Raw genomic sequence first — 20,641 nt, 5'->3', positions numbered from 1 at the left:
TCCCTACCTTGCTGAGGAGGGGGTCTAAGTACAGACCAGGCACAGACATGCCCATGCTCACAAAGGCTGGGAATTGCAGATGGTCTCACTCCAGAGCTGGGGCTCTTTCCACTGGGTGGCTTTACCTCCATCCTCAGATACAAACTCCTCTGTTTTGCAGAGGCTCCCTCATAGGCTCCCCTCCATCCTCCTGGCTTCCCTGCACGCCCTGCTTTTACATCCAGCCAAAGTGGCTTTCTCCTTGCTCCTCATACTGCCCATCTCCAGCCTTTGCCCCTTTGCACCCACTCACCCAGTGTCTGCAAGGGATTCCCTCCCTCCTTCTCAGCATCTCACTTTCCTTTCTAGTTCAGGTCAAATCCTGCTTTTTTCATGAGGCTTTTCCCAATCTCTCCAGGCAATAGTGTCTCTCCATCCCAAATTACCTTAAATTCATGTTTTTATTTAAGACATATCTTGTACACACACATATATACATGTGTGTACACACAATGCATTTGTGCATGTACATATATACACCAAAATATATTGTCTCCTACTTTAAAACATAAGCTTTAGGGCAGGGACCGACAGACAGCAGCTCCAGAGCCACTGACTCGTGTTTGGAACAGTGCCCTGCACAAAATAGGTTCTTAATAATTTGTGGATTGTCTGATTGATTACACCACGCTTTTTCTGAATGAATATGGTTTGAATATCGGCTCAAGGGAAGGCACTGTGCTAAGGGCGTATGTGGAATAAGACACGGGCCCAAGTTCTGAGAGAGCTTACAGCCCATGATGGGAGAGAAGTCTGTGGATCCTCCCCCAACCACGAATTGTGTTTCTGAGCCTAGCACTGAATTCCCTTTGCCTAAAGGACTGTTTCTCTGCTCTCATTTGGGCGCTGTAACTAAGGTTAAGTAACAGTATATTTTTTCAGGGGTGGGAGGAAGTTTAGAAGAAAGAAAGGAAGAGCCATTTGGGAGGAAGTGGGGGCCTGGGTAGAGGCAGAACGATCCATTTGTAACCCTTCCAACTTCTGGTACCTTCTCTTCCCATTGTAAAGACCTTCCCTTGCACAGCATTTCTGAACTGCTAATTTGGGGGTGCGTATTTTGGACTGCAACTTGTTCCTGTTACAAGAAGATTTGGATCGCTTCTTGATACAACATACTATTAAGCCAGAAATAGCATTTCCACCAAGAATGACAATAATCTGAGGCATGTGATGACTGGAAAGAGCAAAGGGCCCTAGAGGTCAAGGAGTCTCCGTTTTGTCCCTGGCTTGCTCACCGAGGGGCTCCCCTCCATAAGTCTCAGTTTCCTCCTATAGAAGGGGACAAGAGGGGTTGACCTAAATGTTTCCTAAGGGCTTAGTCAGATCTTAATGCTATGCTCCTTTGCAAAACCGTACCTCAGTGGTTTTTACTACAGGGTTTTCCTAACGAAGTAGCCCCTTTGAATCTTGAAAATAAAAAACTACCATTTTATCTCAAATGCTCCAGCCCAGCTTGGGCAAATGTCCATCTTAGCTGTCTCATCAAGAAAATGAAGGAGCTGGGAATAGAGAGATGGTCCATGAGACTTCTTCTAGTTCTAAATCCTACTCATCTCATGATATAAGCTTGGTTTCTTTTGGAAATCTTTCCATCCACTGATTTACAAAAAGAGAAGATTCAGGGGGAAAGAGAAGCTCATTCCATACATCGTTTGTTGTTCAGTCCTTTCAACTGTGTTCAAGCCTTCATGACCCCATTTGGGGTTTTCTTGGACAAAAAAAAAATGGTGATTTTGCCACTTCCCTCTCCAGGTCATTTTACAGATGAGGAAACTGAGGCAGACAGAATGAAGTAACTTGCCCAGAATCACACAGCTAGTAAATATCTGAGGCTGGATTTGAATTCTAGTTCTCTTGACTGCAGACCTGGTGCCCTATCCCCTGCACCATCAAGCTTCCTTTGGGATCCCTTAAATAAGTCTATTTTCAAACATTTTCTAACATGTTCCCTGCTCATGACTACCTTAAATATAAATAAAAGACAGATATATATATATATGTGTGTGTGTGTGTGTGTGTGTATGTATGTGTGTGTGTGTGAACCAACCATTTATTCTTTTTTGTTCCATTTCTGTTTGATTCCATAAATGTCCATTGGGATGGTACAGCCCCAATCCTGATTATTGGGGAACAGGTCCTACCAAAGTGCCAAGTTTCACAAGACTGAAAGAAAGCAATATCACAGGGAAAGGTCATGGAGGTGATCCCAGAGATCATCAAATACAACTTTCTTATTTTACAGAGTAGTTAAACTGAGGCCTAGGGAAGGAAAGTGACAGCCAATGTCATCGAAGTATTCCAGGAGAATTAGGATTTGAAATGAGATTCTCTGACTCTATCTCCTGTTCTTTTTCTCCCCCTCTGCTATATTCTACTATATCTCTGTTGTGGACAAGAAGGTGAGGGAAAACTGCAGAGTACTTGGGGAAAGAATTTTTTTTTTTTATATTGGGGGAAAAAGTCTTAGAATTGACTGCCAGCCAAGGCTGTGATACAGCAAGGAAATGGTGGTCAGAGTGACCCACTGTTGGTTATTTCTAGGCTGGTGTTGTGCAACAGAAAGAAATCTCAGCCTTATTAGGTTTCATGATGCTCTGGGTCCAATAGTAGTTTGTGGGATGGCTTGTTTAAGAATAACAGAAAGTAGCATGTGGAAAAGGAAAGGGTGTTACTAAAATGCCACTAATGAGGAAATAAATCTGACATGGACGTCTTGAATTTTAGGCCTTGGAGAAACTGAGCAATCACCTTGACCAATTACTTTGTTTTCTAGAAGATGGAACTAAACCCAGAGAGGTTAATCGAATCAAGGTCACACAGCTCATTGTTGGCACTTTGGACTAAAGCCCTGGTCTCCTGACTCCCAAGGTGCTTTCTAATGTTCAACAATAATGTCAGCCAGAAATCATAGGTGTTTTATATTTTCTGGGAGTGCTTTCATGCTACTTTCCCCAAAATGATCATTGTTTTTGGGATATATCAAAAGGGTGATGCTATATTACTTTTTAATTATTGTGATATTAAAGAGTTTCTTTTAATTCAACTATGAGCAAATTTCTGCATGTCTATCTTTCTGAAAAATATTAAATTTTAAGAAGCCAATTTTCTAGTCCATCACCTTTGGTATCTAGCAATGATAAAGTAGGTTTATTTAAAAAGAGATCTGAGAATTTCAGTAGCCTGAAAGCTCCATATTAGTCAAGCATGTAATTTTTTGCCAAAAAAAAAAAAATCAATCTTAGGCTGAATGAAGAGCAGTTCCTCCACTGTTGCTTGCCCTGATCAGATCACATCTGCAGTCTGTTTTTCAATCTGGACATGATATTGTAGGAAGAACATGGATATATTTGATGGCTGATCAAGATGATTCCATATGATGTTAAGATAGAAGAAGAGAAGATTGATGAGGGGGGTGGGAAGTGAGAGTCACTTTCAAATATCTGGTGGTCTGTCCTATAGAGACAGATTTGATGTATTCTGTTCACCTCAGAAGGAATAACTTGAAGCAAGATATTGAATTGCAAAGACACATTTTACCTTAATGTAAAGAAAAACTTTCTGACAATTAAGGTTTTCCCAAAGTGGAATGGGTTGCCTCAGAGTTAGTGGGTTTTCTCTTCACTGGAGGTCCCCATATTGGGAAAAAGGATGAAGAAAATTCTTGTCTGGATAAGGATTGCGTGACATGGACTGATATTCTTCCAAATGCTTATGCAACAAATTAAATTCAATTGATTCTACCACTAATCTAACTTTGGGCAAGAACTTTAACCTTTTTGGGGCTTCACTTTTCTTGTTTATTAAATGATGAGGCCAGGCTAGATAAATCCTAATATCCCTTACTATTTGACGATCTATAAACTATCTGTAGGTACAGTGAATTATAGGTATAATTTTTAAGTGTTGTAAGCCCAAAGCCTGCTGCAGAACAGGGTTATACATCTTCCTAGAAGGACTGAGTTTGCCTCTCAAGTGGAGAAAGTTCTAAAATTTCAGGGGAAATGAAAGACAGATTAAAAAACTATGTTTTTAAAACAAATGGACAAAAGCATTATTTTATCTTGCTTTCCTTGAATATTTGTTGCCATGCCTTTTAAAGAAACAAAATTCCCAAGGCAAAATCATTTTTGAAAGAAGTGGGATGATACATGTTTTCCTTCCACCTGCCTCCAACTCTCTCCCTACCATTTTTTTTTTTTTTTTTTTTTTTGCGGATTCTGATATAACTACCTCACTTTTAGGGGTAGAAAAGGCAGGAAACCATAGTACATACATATCCCTGAGTATTTTCTCAGAAGTACAAGTACAGTTTCTGCACACCTGATGGTACACTTCTCAAATGAAACTGACTTTTTCACTTAAGCAATTCTGTATTAGATGTAGCCCTAGATCCATTTCTACCCCCTACCAGGGCAAAGGTAGGGTCTTCTTTGGGCCCTGCCTGCCTTTAGAAGTTGTGACTCTGATAGAAAAGATTGGTCACTTCCTAGATGTCAGCAATGAGAGCATTGGTATTTTCTTTGTGAGCAAAGAAACCATAAAAGAGGGAAAAGGACCCACATGGGCAAAAAGATTTATAGCAGCCCTTTTTGTAGTGGCGAGGAATTGGAAATTGAGTGGATGCTCATGAATTGAGGAATGGCTGAAGTTATGGTATATGAATGAAATGGAATACTATTGTTCTATAAGAAATGATGAGTAGGATGATTTCAATAAAACTGGACTTACATGAACTGATGCTGAGTGAAATGAGCAGAACCAAGAGAACATTGAACACAGTAACAGCAAGATTATATAATGGTCAACTATGACAGACTTGGCTCTTCTCAGCAATACAGTGATCTAAGACAATTTGAATAGACTTGGGATGTTGGTCTATATTTAGTTTCTATCATACTGTTTTTCAGTTTTCCCAGCAGTTTTTGTCAAATAATGAGTTTTTGTTCCAAAAGTTTGACTTTATTATTACATAATAATCTATATGTTAGATTATTATAGTTATTTACTATAAGATAGTTTGTACCTAATTTATTTCACTGAACAGCACTCCATTTCTTAGGCAGTACAGGTTGTTTTGATAATTACCGCTTTATAATACAGTTTGAAATGTGGTACAACTAGACTACTATCTTTTGCAGTTTTTTTTTTTCATTGATTCTTTGAGCTTTTGTTCTCTTTGATAAATTCTGTTATTTTTTTTCTAGCTCTACAAGATAATTTGTTGATAGTTTGATTGATATGGCATTGAATAAATAGATTTACATAGAATTATCATATTTATTTTATTTGCTTGGCCTACAACAAGCAATTATACTATTTTTACATTTGTTTAGATCTGATTGTATTAGTGTGAAATGTTTTATAGTTGTGTTCATATAATTCCTAGCTTTGTCTTAGTGGATAGACTCCCAAGGGTTTTATATTTATATTTTATATTAAAAGGAGGTTCTCTTTCTAGTTCTTGCTACAAGATTTTGTTGGTAACATATAGGAATGCTGGCGATTTATGTGGCTTTATTTTGTATCCTGCAACTTTGCTAAAGTTATCTTATCTTAAAAAAAGTTATCTTATCTTAAAGAGTGATATTTTTGTTTCATTTCCTTTTCTAAGTCCTTTAATTTCTTTTTTTTTCTTCTTATTGCCATAGCTAATATTTCTAGTGCAATATCAAATAATAGAGGTGAAAATGAGTATCATTGTTTTACCTAATTGTACTGGAAAGACTTTTAGCTTATCTCCATTACAGATAATGCTTGCTAATAGTTTTATATCAAAGATTATTTTTAAATATTTTTATTCCAAAAGCTTGGATCTTTGAGTTTTATCATATATTAGATTACTATGGTCATTTACTATATAAGGTAATGTTTACTTAATGTATTCCACTGAACACCATTACATTTCTTAGGCAGTGCATATTGTTTTGATAATTATCATTTTATAATATAGCTTGAGATCTAGTACAACTAAACCATCTTTTGTAATATTTTCCCCTTGATTTTGATACATATTGTCCCTTAGAACTATCTTCCATGCTCAAACAAAAATGAGATATGGGGGAGAAGGAGAAGACCAAGGGACATTTTTTTTGGTCCCTTTGTAGCCAAAGAACAGCTGATAAATGGGTTCAAAATCCAAATTTAAGGTTCCAGAGCTTTTGTGATTGTTAATTACCTAGGAATATTTTATTTAACTTGTTTGAAAAAAAAAAAGTCAGTATTGGTATGCTCAGTGAGCTAAGAATAAGTTTGAAAGATAAATTATTAAACTTTTAATTATCTCTCTCTCTCTCTCTCTCTCACACACACACACACACACACACACGCACACACCCCTTTATATAGGACACGCTTAATAAAATTCATCCAACTCATGACTGGCCAGGAACAGATTTCAGCATCATATACTTAATACAATATACAAACCCCAAGTGTGAGGTACAGTCAGGTTCTATGCTTTGGGGGCCTGTGTAAAATACTAAGGATCAAACTGTCCTGATATTCAAATTTCTACTTAGAAGTAAGGGGAGCCAGGAAAAAGAAAGCTAATAAACTAAAGTGGATTTTTAATAGAATAAGTGCAATAGGAAACACGGTGGACACGGACCAATGCTAACCATCTTATGAAAGTATACCATTCCAAATGGTAGACTTGAAATGGTGTCAGATGCTTGACAATGAATAAGGAAGTGTCCCAAGATTAATTTGTCCCCTTTATACATATGTTTGCTTGTTTTGCAATTTTTCATCATGCAAACACAGGGCTGGTGCAAAGCTCTGGTGCTGTTCATAAAATTGCTGCCAATAAGCTATGTTTTTCTACCTCTTTCTCTCTCGAGAAAGAAACTTGGGAGTTGATGGTCAGAGTAAATGAAGCCTTGCATGATTTGGCAATCAATAAAGTCTCATTTCCGAGCTCCTCCAAAATAAAATGAGAAGCAACTTCACCACCAGCACTGTTATTCTTATGTAGGGGTGGGGAATGGAGGGACATGACATTTTTCTTACAAGGGAAGGTAATGGACAGCTGTGGGGTTAAAGGCAAGCTCAGACTCCCCTGGAGGGCATTTTCATATTCGGTGTCCAGGTCTGGAAAGGGAGAAGCGGGTTGGTTATGGTACTTGCCTTGTAACTCATCACTATTAGCCCTATGAGAGAATAAATAACCTGATGTTTAAATCTCCTAACAGTGGGCAGAGAGGAAGACAAATGCTAATTAACAAAAAGATTTAATTTTTAAATTTCATTTAAGCAATTATTCTCTTTTCCCTCAGGCAATTTAAAAGCAAAGTAGATTTTTTTAATAGAGCAAAAGCCATAGGAAACATGAAAGGGAGACTTTGGGGAGAATGTAACTCCAAAACTTAAACTTTTGAGAAGTCCCATTATCTTCAGTTCTCAGTTAATTTCTCCTCCTCACTCTCCCATCCCCAACTCCAGGAATTATTCATGGGAAACTAGCATTATAAAGTAGATAGAAAAGTTGGCCTGGGGTTCAAGTACTCTCTATGACACACACTAACTTTGTGACTATGGGTCACATAAATCCCATATGTGACCCATATGGGTAAGTCACATAAACTCTCAGTGAATCAAGAAACTCTCCAAGATGATCATTACAGATGAGTTGCTATCTTCAATAGTGGAAGGTTTTTCCATACTGGGAAATCGCTATACTAATAAATCACAGATTGTAATTTCCCTTCCCCAACTTATCCCCCAAAGTTAATGAGTTTTCAAAATTAGAAAAGGAATCTAATAACATGCATTCCTCTTTAAGAAAAAAGTCACTTATTAGTTCCTGATCTGGTTAGACAGGGTTAACACTGAGACCCTAAGTGACCCTTAGCAAAATTTGAGGATGACTTTGGTAGCTGCTCATGACCAAACATGCTATTTACAGTTAAGGGGAGGAGGAACAAGAATAACAATTTACAAAGGAGGGCTAGGGATGGGATTGCATTTCACAAGTCACAGGTACTGTATCAGAAAGGAGCTAATTTGAGAGGCAGAAAATCGCAGGTGAAAGGAATTGTTTGTTATTATATAGAAAGTTAACCGTGGAGCCCAGATTTACCACCTCTGACACGTACTGGCTCCATGATGCCGTCAAGGAGTGCTCTAGGCAACTCTTAAAGGCTATCCCTGCCGAGCAGATGTCTAACAATCTAGGAATTCCCTGTACCAAGGAAAATCAGGGATCTAGTTCCTATGTCCTATCCCTTGAAAACAAAAAGCAATGGCTTATGGAGATAATAGCATATTCTTGTTTTTTTTTTTTAAAGTCATAACGAGATTGAGTTCTCTGGTTGCTGGCTCTCCCTGAGAGTCACAAGTGTGGTGGATCCCTATTTGTGAACATCAGTTTGAGAAGTGAAGGTTTCCTCTGCCATTTCATGATAAATCCAAAAGGTCAAGTTAGAGCAAGGCCTCTGACCTCTGTCCCTTTTGAAGCCCTTTAGCCCAAGAACCATTGCCTGATATTTATTCTTGCCTGAATTGGAAGAGGTCTAGCCTAAGAACCACTGCCTGGTGTATATTCTTGTCTGAACTGGAAGAAGTCTAGCCTAAGAACCACTGCCTGGTGTTTATTCTTACCTGAACTGCAAGAGGGTTAGCCTAAGAACCTCTTCCTGGTGTTTATTCTTACCTGAACTGCAAGAGAGCTAGCCTAAGAACCCCTGCCTGGTGTTTATTCTTGCCTGAGCTGGAAGAGGGAGGGGGCATGCAAGAATCAGTGTGATACTGGAAATGGCTGTTGCTCATTGGATGACGAGATTATTAGTACAGAAAAGACCTTTTAGAAGGTTCAACCCTTGTTCAGATGAACAATCCCAACAATAATAGCAGACACATAATAGTACTCTATGATTTTGCAAGGTGCTTGATGTACATGATCTCATTTAGTTCTTCCAATAATCTTGTGAAATACAATAGAAGTGATTATTATCATCTCTGTTTTAAAGAGCAGAAAATTGAAGCTAAGTGACTTGGCCAGGAATACATAGCTAGTAAATGGCTAGAGAAAGCACTTCAGCTGGAGTTTCCTGAGTTCAAGTTCAGTGATCTTTCTACAAGGGGCAGCTAACTACTGCAGTGAACAGAACACTGATTCAGGAATTAGGAAGGCCTGATCTTAAGATACTTACTAGGTATGATTTTGGGTAAGATACTTAACCCCCCCAAACCCTCCAAAAACCCATAAAAATTCTGCTATACCAAACTGAAATCTTTGATGAAGGTACTAAGAGTCTCTAAGGATTTTGCACCAGAATGAGAAACTGGTTTTCCTACAAATTTATGAACACAAATTCTGACTACCCTTGGAAATATTGTTTCAATTCTTTTATTTCCGCTGTATGTTTAGTGGGTAAAGACCCAGAAATGATCTGAGGAGTCAAAGAGATGGATTCTCCAAATAACCAAATGACTACTTGAGAATAGCAGTAGGAGTAAGTCTTTTGCCCTCACTTCCTGGGGTTCTTTTCCATATTTCTTTGCTCACCTATCTTTAAGACTGGTAGAGATCCTAAGAGTGAAACTGGTACTTTGGAGGATGAATACTTGTATAGTATAGTCATTAACCATAAGATAATCTGCTAGCTTTCTTATTTTTTTTTCTTTTTTTGGTAAGAAGTTGGAAGTTCATATAGACTCTTGTGGATGACCTAGAGATTTTTAAGAAGGGGTCAAAAACCACTTCTGAAGGATGTGGAGTGAGTTTCTTGCTAGGAAAGTGTTTCTTGTTTTTAGTGGTAAGTGATATCACGTGAATATGTCTTAAATGAATATTTTGGTCACATTTCCTGCTAAGCAACTGCTTGAGGAAATGCTGCTGATCCCTAGATGGAAACTGAAAATCATATTCATCTTCAGCCCTCTCCTCTGGTGAAGTCATTGGAAGTTTCTTTTATGGCTGCCTTTCCTAAGGGGCAAAAAGGGCAAATCTATGCTCCTGTATGGCCTGAGTCATAGAAAGTAAAACTTTTGAAGGATTAATGTGTTTGAACCAAATCACTCATCCAAGGTTTCAAAGGATGGGTGATAGATTTTGAGGAAATGGGCATTAGATTGCCTCTGGGTTATAAACCTTGATTGAAAAATATTCTTATGAAAAAAGTCCAAAATTAAATTACGTAATTACATGATTCAGGGTGGGGAAAGTGAGGTACAAATTCATGCAACTATGACTTCTAATCTTTTTTAAAAATATCTTTATTTTTGTTCATTTTATTTACTTTTCAAATTACTTTTCAAAATGCTAAAACTTTTTCTCCACTTATCAATTTACTGTTTTCTTCCTTGTACCTCCTGTCCTTCCCAAAATAGGCATTAAAATGGGGTTCAAGGGAAATGACAGGAGAAGGCAAGAGAGGAAAAGGAGGACGAATATTGGAAATAGTGAAGGAAATATATTAGTTAGACAAAATTGCAATACAGCAAAAGAAGTGACAATTTTTACCATGAAGCCTTTGATTCCCCCCCCCCTTTCCCCTCACAGTTTTTTTTTTTAATTCCAAGAAAAATATTCTATACCTCATTGGGCCCCCTACACAGGAAAACTGAATTTTTCTTGTTTTTTTTTGTTTAAACATTTATGAATAATCTAATTTTGACTCAATTCCCAGGGGCACTGGGGTGAAACCTATCTGACTGACATATGAGTAACATGCCTATAAATTACTTCTTTTTAAAGTATATTTTGGATTAGCAGAAGGTCCAACTCTCACAGTGCCAGTATGATGTAAAGATTAAGTACACAGGCTTAAGTTTATTTTTCAAAATGTAATTATAGCTTAAGCTTTTTTCCCTTAATTCACAAATGAAAAACAGCTATGAATATTTGATACAGTAACATTAATCATACAAGCCTCCTGAAGATAAGGTCTTATATTTAAAAAACCATTAAGAATACATATTTTACCAATCTGATTAGTATTCAGGCAGAGGGGGCTAGGTCCAGTAATTCATGCTACATAATAGAAGCTAGCATTGATGCAGTGCTTTAAGATTTGCAAAAGGCTCTATAAATATTCTTTTATTTGAGCCACACAACAACCCTGGGTTATTAGTCCCATTTTATAGATGAGGAAATGGAGGCTGAGAAAAGTTAAGTGATTTGTGCAGCATGTCTGAGCTTGAGTTTGAACTTGTCATCCTGACTATAAATCCAAAGCTCTATGTATCATGACATCAAACTACCTCAATCATAGGACCAATAATTTAGACCTGAAAGGGACTTTAGAGTCATCTAGTCCAAGTTTCTCCTTTTAAAATATAAGGAAAGAGGGTCAAAGAAATAGAGAGCCTTGATAAATGGTATATAAGTGGTGCCAGAGCCAGGATTCAAACTTTCCAATCCCATTCTCCTTCCATTATGCCATACCAAATAATTATTTAAAAGCATATATTGGATTTAAGAAATAGTTCAGAATACTTAATCACTTTGCATAGACTCTACTTATACTCTTATACTGAGTCACATGGATGAGATAAATAACATTTGTTATAGTGTTCCAGTTTCTACCAAAATGCCTCGCAAACCACTTAGCTTTTTGATCTGGCCCCCAAATTCAACTCCACTTTGGACTGCAATTTTCTTAAATATTATGTCTGTAGTTTAACCTCTATTGCATTGCTTGCTATCTATGGGAGGGGGGTGAGAAAAAAAATTTGGAATATGAGGTTTTTGCAAGGATGAATGCTGAAAGCTATCTTTGCATGGATTTGGTAAAATAAAAAGCTATTAAAAAGAAAAAAAAGATTACATCTATGACTAAGAGATACTAAATGTATAACTATGTTTGGGATTTTAGGAAGATTGCTGAGTTGCTATTATATGGGCCATTTGATTCACCACCAAGTGACCTAAATAATCAGGAAAGATGTGATTCTTTTGGTCATCTTTGGGTGCATCTCTATAATACCCATATTTTGAAAGCAGAAAAGCTCAGTAATTCATTTCCCAACCCTTTTCTCCCTGTCCTTCCTGGTGAAATCTTCCTTGTCTTTTATAATCTTTTTTTTCCAAGGATAGTGCATTCCATGAAGCTTTCCCAGTAGGTCTATTAAGTGGGAACTCCCTCCCTCCAGTCTACTCCAAAGAGTTCTGCTATTTGATAGAATGACCTGTAAGTTGTTGTTGTTGTTGTTGTTTTTTACCAAAGCCGAATTTTTATCTCTAAGTTCTCCATTCCTCTCTCAGATCACCATTACTCTATATGCATAATCCTCCTTGATTACAACATAAGCCTTTTGAAGGTAGGGAATATATTCTTTTTTCTCTTGGTATTTATCCTTAGCACTTAGAAGATCAAGGGCACTTAATAAATATTCACTCATTCATCAGGGGTTGAGCAAAATAGGTCAATTCCTGCTTCTACATGGAAACCTGTAAAATACTTGACAAAAAATAACATCATGTTCCTGCCAAAACTGCCCTTTTCCAAGGAAAGCAAACAGTTCCTTTGATCAATCTTCATCTGGCATAATGGCTCTTTGAGGCTCTTCACCATCTTTATTGTCCTCTCTGGATTCCCTCTAACTTAATGTCCTTCCTAAAATGTGGCAAGGTTTTACACATAGTCTAACTAAGGTAGAATATGGAGAGATTATCACCTCCCTTTCCTAGACCCTATACTTCTTAACACAGCTCAAGATCATGGCTTTTAAAGAAGTTTGTTAGCATCTTCTTTATACTCTTATTGTCTATTTGTTTCACAATTACTTATGTGCATGTATTAACTGCCAACTAGATTATAGGGTCTTCAAAGGTAAGCATTATGTCTTATTTGCCTTTGGTTTCCCTCCAATACTTAGCAAAGTTCTTTGTACACAGTGGGCATTTAATAATGGATCATTGAGTATTGCATGGAGTTTGTCAAATCATCTGAGACTTGGGAACCTTGTGTTTTGGGATTGTTGTAGACACCACTCAAGATAGTAGAGAAGATGGTCTAAGATCCTGGAAAGGACCTTAGAAGTCATTTAGTGAATCTCTCTTATTATATTGAGGAGGGAAATAAGGACCACTGAGATAATGACCTGTCCAAGGTCTCAGAGATAGTAACTGGCAGAGTCTATCTAGGATTTGGAACTCCAATACAATTTTTGACTCCAAAGGCAAAGTTTTTCTTACACTACATTCAACTGTCTCCCCTAAGTAAGACAAACAAAGAATGTCAGGGCACTGACATTGGGGTGGATTTCTAGTGAGAAAATTCTTGAGTTCTTTCATCTGGATTCAGGATTGTAACAAGAAACTATTCATTAAATCAAATTAATTATGTTTTCCAATAATTGAATTAAATGGAAGGCCACAGTCAAAACATGAGTCCCATTGGGAGGGCTTTTCCATCTACAACCAGACTTGAAGTAAATTTCTATTTCCTTGAACCAATCTGTATTTTATTTGGCTGGCAAAGCTAGGGATCTCCATGACCACCAGATTGACAGGTCATTTTGGGGTTTGCCAATCTGATTCAATTACAGAAATTGCATTTAGGTGGTACCAAAATATCTGGCTTGGAGACCTAAAACTTGAGCCAATCGAAGTCAGATGCATCCGCATCTTCTTGTCTAATGGACACCTAACTGGACTTCTTGCCTATAGTCTTTATTCTCTCTGAAACATTCTTCATCATTCATTACCTTGAGTAATCTTTTTGACTCATAACACTTTTCTCTACTCAAAAATCTTAAGAAAGGGCAAAAATACTCCCTACTTTTATATTCTAATGGGGAAATAATGTGTAAATAACTAGGTAACTAGGTACATATAAGAGACTGCACTCTAATTCTTCCTGTAACATTTCATAGCTGTGAACCATGGGCATCAGATACTTCATAATCTCCCACCTCTACTTTCCTAGATCTCAATCTCTCCCTCTCTCCCTTCTTTCTCTTCTTCTTTCTTTTTTCTTTCTTTTCTCCTTTCTTTCTTTCCTCCTTTCCTCCCTCCCTCCCTTCTTCCTTCCTTCTTTCATCTTAAATCCTCCTCCCTTTCCTTTCTCCACTGACATTGGCTTCCTTATTCTTCCCCCATAAGACACTCCATCTTCAGTCTGAGCATTTTCTCTAGCTATTCCCCCTCATAATTCAAATTGTCTCCTTCTTCATCTCTATCTTCTGGCTTTCCTCAGATCCCAGCTAAAATCCCATCTTTAACAAGAAATCCACCCAATCTCCCTTGATTCTAGTGCCTTCCTTCTGTTGATTACCTCAAACTTGTCTTCTAAATGCCTTGTTTCCACATCATTTGTTTGCATATTGTTCCCCCTTAGATGGTGAGCCCTTTGAGAATAGGGACTGTCTTTTGCCATTTTTGGGGGGGTATTCTAAGGGCTTAGCAGAGTGCCTAGTACATAGTACTCACTTAATAAATAGTGTTTGACTGACTGATAAGACATCTCTGAGCCTCATATTCTATATCTGTAAAATGGAGCTAACAATTCCAATTGTTCACCTGCTGCTCAGGATTGGTATAAAGATCAAATGAGTTAATGAAAATCAATTTCTGCCATTCTTATCAGGTATAAATGTAAAATAACATGACTTCATTTTTTGTTTTGCATGGGTCAGAAAGGGGTCCTGAAAGCAGATCTTCACAAGATATTTGTGTCCTGAGTAATGGCAGCCTTACTGGAGGTTAAATGCATAGGTTTTCAAAGATATAGCTCCAAAAGCACTGCTTACTTCTCTGTCTATTAAACCAAACACTCAAACTAATCTTATTACTTTGTGGCCACACCTGTTAAGTCAGTAACCTTGGGAGAGAGACTCTTTGGGAAATTACTAATGCAGCACACAAAAGCTAAGAGATCTCAGACAAAGGGGTTTTGTTTGTTGTGCTTGCTTTTATCCTTTTTTAAAAACAATTTTATAACCATTTTAAAAATATTTTGAGTTCTTAATTCTCTCCCTTCCTTCAACTCCTCCCTCACTCATTGAGAAGGCAAACAATATGATATCAATTATACATGTGAAGTCATGCAAAACATTTCTATATTAGCCATGTTACCAAAAAAACAAAAAACAAAAAAACATGACCAAACCAAACAATAAAAAAGCAAGAAACATAAAGAAAGTGAAGAAATGTATGTCTCAATCTGCACTTAGAGTTCATCAGATCTTTCTTTGGAGGTGGATTGTTTGTTGTGTTTAGAAAAGCAAGTTCAGAGAAGAGACAGAAAAGCAGTGAGCACAAGTTTAAGCTACTGGGAACCAATCTGAACAAGTCTAGGCAACTGAGCTACTCTGTGACTTACTTAGCTCTGTGGGTTTGTCCTCAGAAAGCAGGTACAATGAAAGTGTTTAATATTCTGTAACTGATAAACAATACCAGTGATTTAATTATGTAACCCACCAGATGGAGGGGTCTTACATATCTCAAAAATGAAGGACTAAAATCATCCAAAATTAAAGTTTCTATCTGGTAAAGAACAACTCTGACAAATAGGAGGGAACATGCAAAAATTAGCTTGGCAGTTAAGTGGAACAAACAGGGTCGAAGTCAGGAAAACCTGATTTCAAATCCAGCCTCAGAACCTTACCGGCCATGTGACCCTGGGCAAGTTGTTTAATCTATTTGTCTCAGTTTTCATATTTGTAAAGTGAAAGCAATAATAGCACTTTGCTTGTGAAGATCAAATTGAGATAATTGTAAAGTATATTACAGCTACCTTCATCAGGAGCCCTTTGCAGACATATTCTGAAATTAATTTTTCTTCAAAAATCTTGAACACAGAGCTGCTACTGCTACTTCCTCCTCAAAGAAGGGGGGATGAATCTTTATACTTCTTAAACTGGGGTCCATAAACCTATTTTTAAATACTTTGATGCACACACACACTTGCATGTGTCATGTAAGTGGTTTCCTTTACAATCTTCCATGTTCCATTTTATGCATCTAAATAATATTCTGAGAAGGCTCATTCAGATTGTCAATGGGATCCATAACACAAAAAAGTTAAGGACCCCTGTTCTAAAAGTTTTCCTTATTGGTTTTTGGATGGGATAGTTCTTTGGTTTCTAGAAGTATGTGAGTCAACAATGAAAATGCCAAATTGTACATTGTGTCCATCAATCACTAAACACTTATTAAACAGTTCCTATTTCTCATTCATACTCAATACATATTCAACATTTTGTCTTATCTGTATTTTTACCATGTGCTAAATGCTGGAGATACAAAACAAACAACTAAAAAAAAAAACTCCAGAAAACCAAAAATCAAAACACAGGTCTTGCCTTTGAAGAGTTTCTAGTCTAATAAGGAAGACAAAATGCAAATATCCATGGACAAAGAATTCTAATCAAGGGGAACCATGTGAGTGAACATACACAAGAAGAAAGCATGGTATAAATGGAGAAGGCTAATTAGTCTTATCTGGTTGGGATATGGGATACATCTGGGGGAGAAGTGAGAAATAAGGATGATGTTGGGTGGTGGAGGATCTTAAAGAGTAGGAAGAGGAAATTGTAGCTTCAACTTTAGCCAACCTGAAGTCACAAAAGATTTGTCGATCAGGGGAATAATTCCTACATGCTTTCAGATTAACAGATGATAATCAAGGTGAATCAGTGGGTATCTAACTGTCAAAGAGCATCCTACTAGCATCAAAAAGGAGCCTCTATTCTATATTCTATTCTATATTCTAGAAATCTTTCTGTTGGCAGCTTATCCCACTATCAGGATGCTCTGACAAATCAAGACCTAGGGACTCCTAGAGGTACTTTCTTGTGTACAACTCATTTCAGTTGTTTCTTTTTCTGGGCAACAAACATTCCTATAAAAACCTCTGAGAATTCATTTTCTCAGATATGTTTGTAATCTTTTAAGTGCCGAATTGCATAAGTCTTTTATGTTATGACATTTAATTCCTGTTTCTCCTCTTTATTCTGCCAAAAAGAATGAGGGGAGACTCTTCATTATGACTCTGCCTCTTTCTTCAGAGATTCTGAAGTATTTTTATATGAAATCATGAAATGACTGGACTTTCAAGTTTATAATAACTTTGACTTTTCTGGGCAAGAGGAAGTTATAGAACAAATTCTACAAAGTTTGAGTTTTAGGTACTATTTGCCTACCAGCAATAGGAGACAGATTTCCCATGAATACGTAGATGACATGCTTATTTTGTTTTGCACTATAACCAAACAACATTAAAAGGGGACTTGGCCAGCTTTCCTTAGTTGTCTGAGTGATAATGACCTTGAAGTCAATGATTTCCCCACAAAGATGATATAAGTTTATTACAACTTGGTTGCATCACCTGAAATACAACCCCCGACTTGGAAACCAGACCTTCGGCTTTATGAGGCCTACAAGTGAAAAGGAAATTGGTGGAATTAAATCAGCAAATTATTTTGCAATCAGAGCCAACAGTGGTGTATCCCTGCATAGCAGCTGCAGTCCTTCGTAAAGACAAGTTTGGCCAACCTCTTCTCCTGTCCCTGCATCCCTGATTGCACTGGCCAGGAGCACTGGCTCCTGAAAAGCCTGTGCTGATTTGATGTTGGATATCCAGATGAAAAGGGGTGAGGGAAAGAATAATGCCCATAAATTCAAAAGTCCAGAATATTATGGTAAAAAATCTGATTCCTATTCCTCCTTTTTAGAAGACATTTTAGTCTGAGGAGGATGAAGGTCAGGTTAGTGACCAGGAATGTCACCTCCTGATCAGATTAAATTCATTATTTATTTGTTTGTTTGTTTGTTTACTTATTTGTTTATTTTAATTAAAGCTTTTCATTTTCAAAATATATACATAGATAGTTTTCAACATTCACCCTGACAAAATCTTGTATTCTAGATTTTTTACCTTCCCCAGATGGCAAATAATCCAATATATGTTAACGTGCAATTCCTTTATACATATTTCCACAAATATGTTGCACAAGAAAAATCAGATCAACAAGGGAAAAAAAAAGAAAGAAAACAATGCAAACAATAACAAAAAGAGTGAGAATGCTATGTTCTGAATCACACTCAGTTCTTACAGTCCTCTCTCTGGCTGAGATGGCTCTCTTCATCACAAGACCATCGGAACTGGCCTGTATCAGATTAAATTTAAAAGGGGTTAAGGATTAGGGGAAAAAAGTCTTGGCAAATGGGTGTAATGATTGACCTGCATTGCCTCCACAGCTTAGCATTTAATATTCGACAGCAAAGTGCATTAGTAGAAAGAATATTTGGAATCAGGAAAATCTGAGTTCAAATCTTGCCATAGACCCTTCTAGTTGTATGCCCCTAGGCAAATTTTTGGTCTCTAATTCTCTGTCTCCTAGAAATGGAGCTCATAATGGCATCTACCTTTACAGTGTTGTTGCAAGTATTAACTGAGATAATGTGTGTAAAGTGCTTTGCAAATCCTCAGTGTGGTATAAAAGCTGGCTATTATTACTGTTTGTTCCAAAACAGTTTTAGAAAAAACAAACTAATTTTGATTACATTTGATACAAGGCAAAAGACATATTAAGTTTGATTGGGGGGAGTCAGCTGGCACACTTGAAAGTGAATGTTTCAAGTAGATATATCTGAATGAGGTCTACAATTCATATCTGACATTAGATGCATTAGGCATCTTTTAAAGCTGCTCTTTATTATGTCTTGTCTAACGTGAACCTACGATAATTTTGAAATGACATAAAAGATTGAAATACTTAGAAAACTTAGAAGTACTTGCATTTCTTAAATTTCTGTGCCTTTTGAATTCAGGCTGCTCTACTGATAAGAACATTACAGCTGATTTTTTAAATTAAATTTTTATTTTTTTGTTAATCAACAAAACTCTGTCTTTTCTCTCTCTTTCTTTCTCTCCCTCCAGTCAAAAAAGAAAGGAAAACAAAATTCCTATTATAAACACATACAGTCAAGCAAAACAAATTGTTCCATTGGCTATACCAAAAAAAGTCTCAAACTGTACTATCGCTTTTCTATACCCGATTCTTAAATCTTTTTCTATGCATAGAATATTGATAAAGATCTGAGGAACTGACCTCTAATCTAATCCACTTCAATAAGCAATGTTCAGCATCTTAATCTTCATTACCTAGTAGAATGTGAACTTCTTGAGAATACAGAATTTTCTTTTTATTTTGCCTAAATATCTCCAGTGCCTACACACAGTGTTTTGCACACAATAGGCACTTAATAATGCTTATTGAACTGAACTGTGTTCAGCTTTTCAACTAATAACTTTGCTAGGTGCAGGAGAGAGAAAACATGATCAGACAAGCATACTAACACATGTTTTATCTTCTTTTAGGGTTGCTATGAAGATAAAATGGAAAAACAAATATAAAAACATTTTGAAAAGAAATGTATTAATGATATGTAATTTGACATCATTATGAATATCCATGTGGATAGAAAAGTATTTTAAAAATTTAAAGGATTATAGAAATTCCAACTATTGTTATTATTTGAAATTTAAGCATGTTATGAGAAAAATAAGAGTTTAGGAAGAAATAATTGCTTAAGTTTCCCTAATAGGTGGAGAAGAAAATGTGCAATTAACTTCATTCTGACTTAGATCAAAATGTATAGTTTTATGGAGACTGAATGTAGAACAAAGCATAATATTTTCACTTTTTTGTTGGTGGTGGTTTTTTTCTTTTTTGTTTTTTTCCCTTTTGATCTGAGTTTTCTTGTGCAGTGTGACGAATATGGAAATATGTTTGGAAGAATTGCACATGTTTAACCTCTATGGGATTGCTTTCTGATTTGAGGAGGGGGAAGAGGGGAAGAAAGGGAGAAAAATTTGGAATTTCATAAGGGTGAATGTTGAAAACTATTTTTGCATGTATTTGGAAAAATAAAATACTATTAAAATAAAACAAAAGCCAAAAATTTATAATTCCAGCGTAGACTCATCACTTCAGCATATTAAAGAAGTTACTTGCAGAGCTTTTGCTGTGAATATCTCTCAAAGACATTTGTAACATAATTAAATTCTCTACTCCAATAGGCTTAAGATGTGACAATATAAAACAACTAAATTTACAAAGATGGTAGACACATATTCAATCCCATGAAGGAAGAATCTACAACATACAGAAGTTTGACAACAATTGCCCAAATGAAAAGTGTCACATTGATTGAATGTACATCGACACATAGGTGTATATGTGTATGGGTGTATATGTGTGTGTGTGCACATGTATGTGTTGTTAAAAGCTGACACACCATGGATGACATTGCTCAATGTGCTAAACAATGGTTCTAAGCCCCTTCATGACGCAATGAAAAGAAGAGCAAGTTTGGAGTCAGAACCTTGCTTTAAATTCCACTTCCACCACTCACTATCTGTGTGACCTTGAACAAATCATTTGCCTTTCTACACTTCAGTTTTCTCATCATTAAGATAAGATGTTGGAATAGATGACCTCTGAAATCTCTTTCTGCTCTAAATCTATGAATAGAAATTTATGTTACATAATCTCCACTGGGCCCTCACTGTAGCAAGGCAATCCTTCCTGATTACTTTGCTCTATCATCTACCACAGTAGCTATTCCAGAACTTTTCATACTTCCTCAAGTCTTCCCTAGCATCCTTCCCCTTCTTCCTTTTAGGTTACTATCTCTCTTCATAATTCCCTG

The 20,641-nt window shown here is 36.7% G+C and overlaps 1 protein-coding gene across 5 annotated transcripts in view; it reads right to left on the bottom strand.

The window, feature by feature from the left end:
* Nucleotides 1–20,641, bottom strand: part of PPARG (peroxisome proliferator activated receptor gamma) — a 162,656-nt gene that overhangs the window by 38,809 nt on the left and 103,206 nt on the right. The gene's annotated exons all lie outside the window — the stretch shown is intronic.

The sequence above is a fragment of the Sarcophilus harrisii genome, chromosome 1, assembly GCF_902635505.1.
Source record: "Sarcophilus harrisii chromosome 1, mSarHar1.11, whole genome shotgun sequence".
Taxonomy (NCBI): Eukaryota; Metazoa; Chordata; class Mammalia; order Dasyuromorphia; family Dasyuridae; genus Sarcophilus; species Sarcophilus harrisii.
The sequence above is the reverse complement of the archived record's forward strand: the minus strand, read 5'-3'. Positions and strand labels throughout refer to the sequence as shown.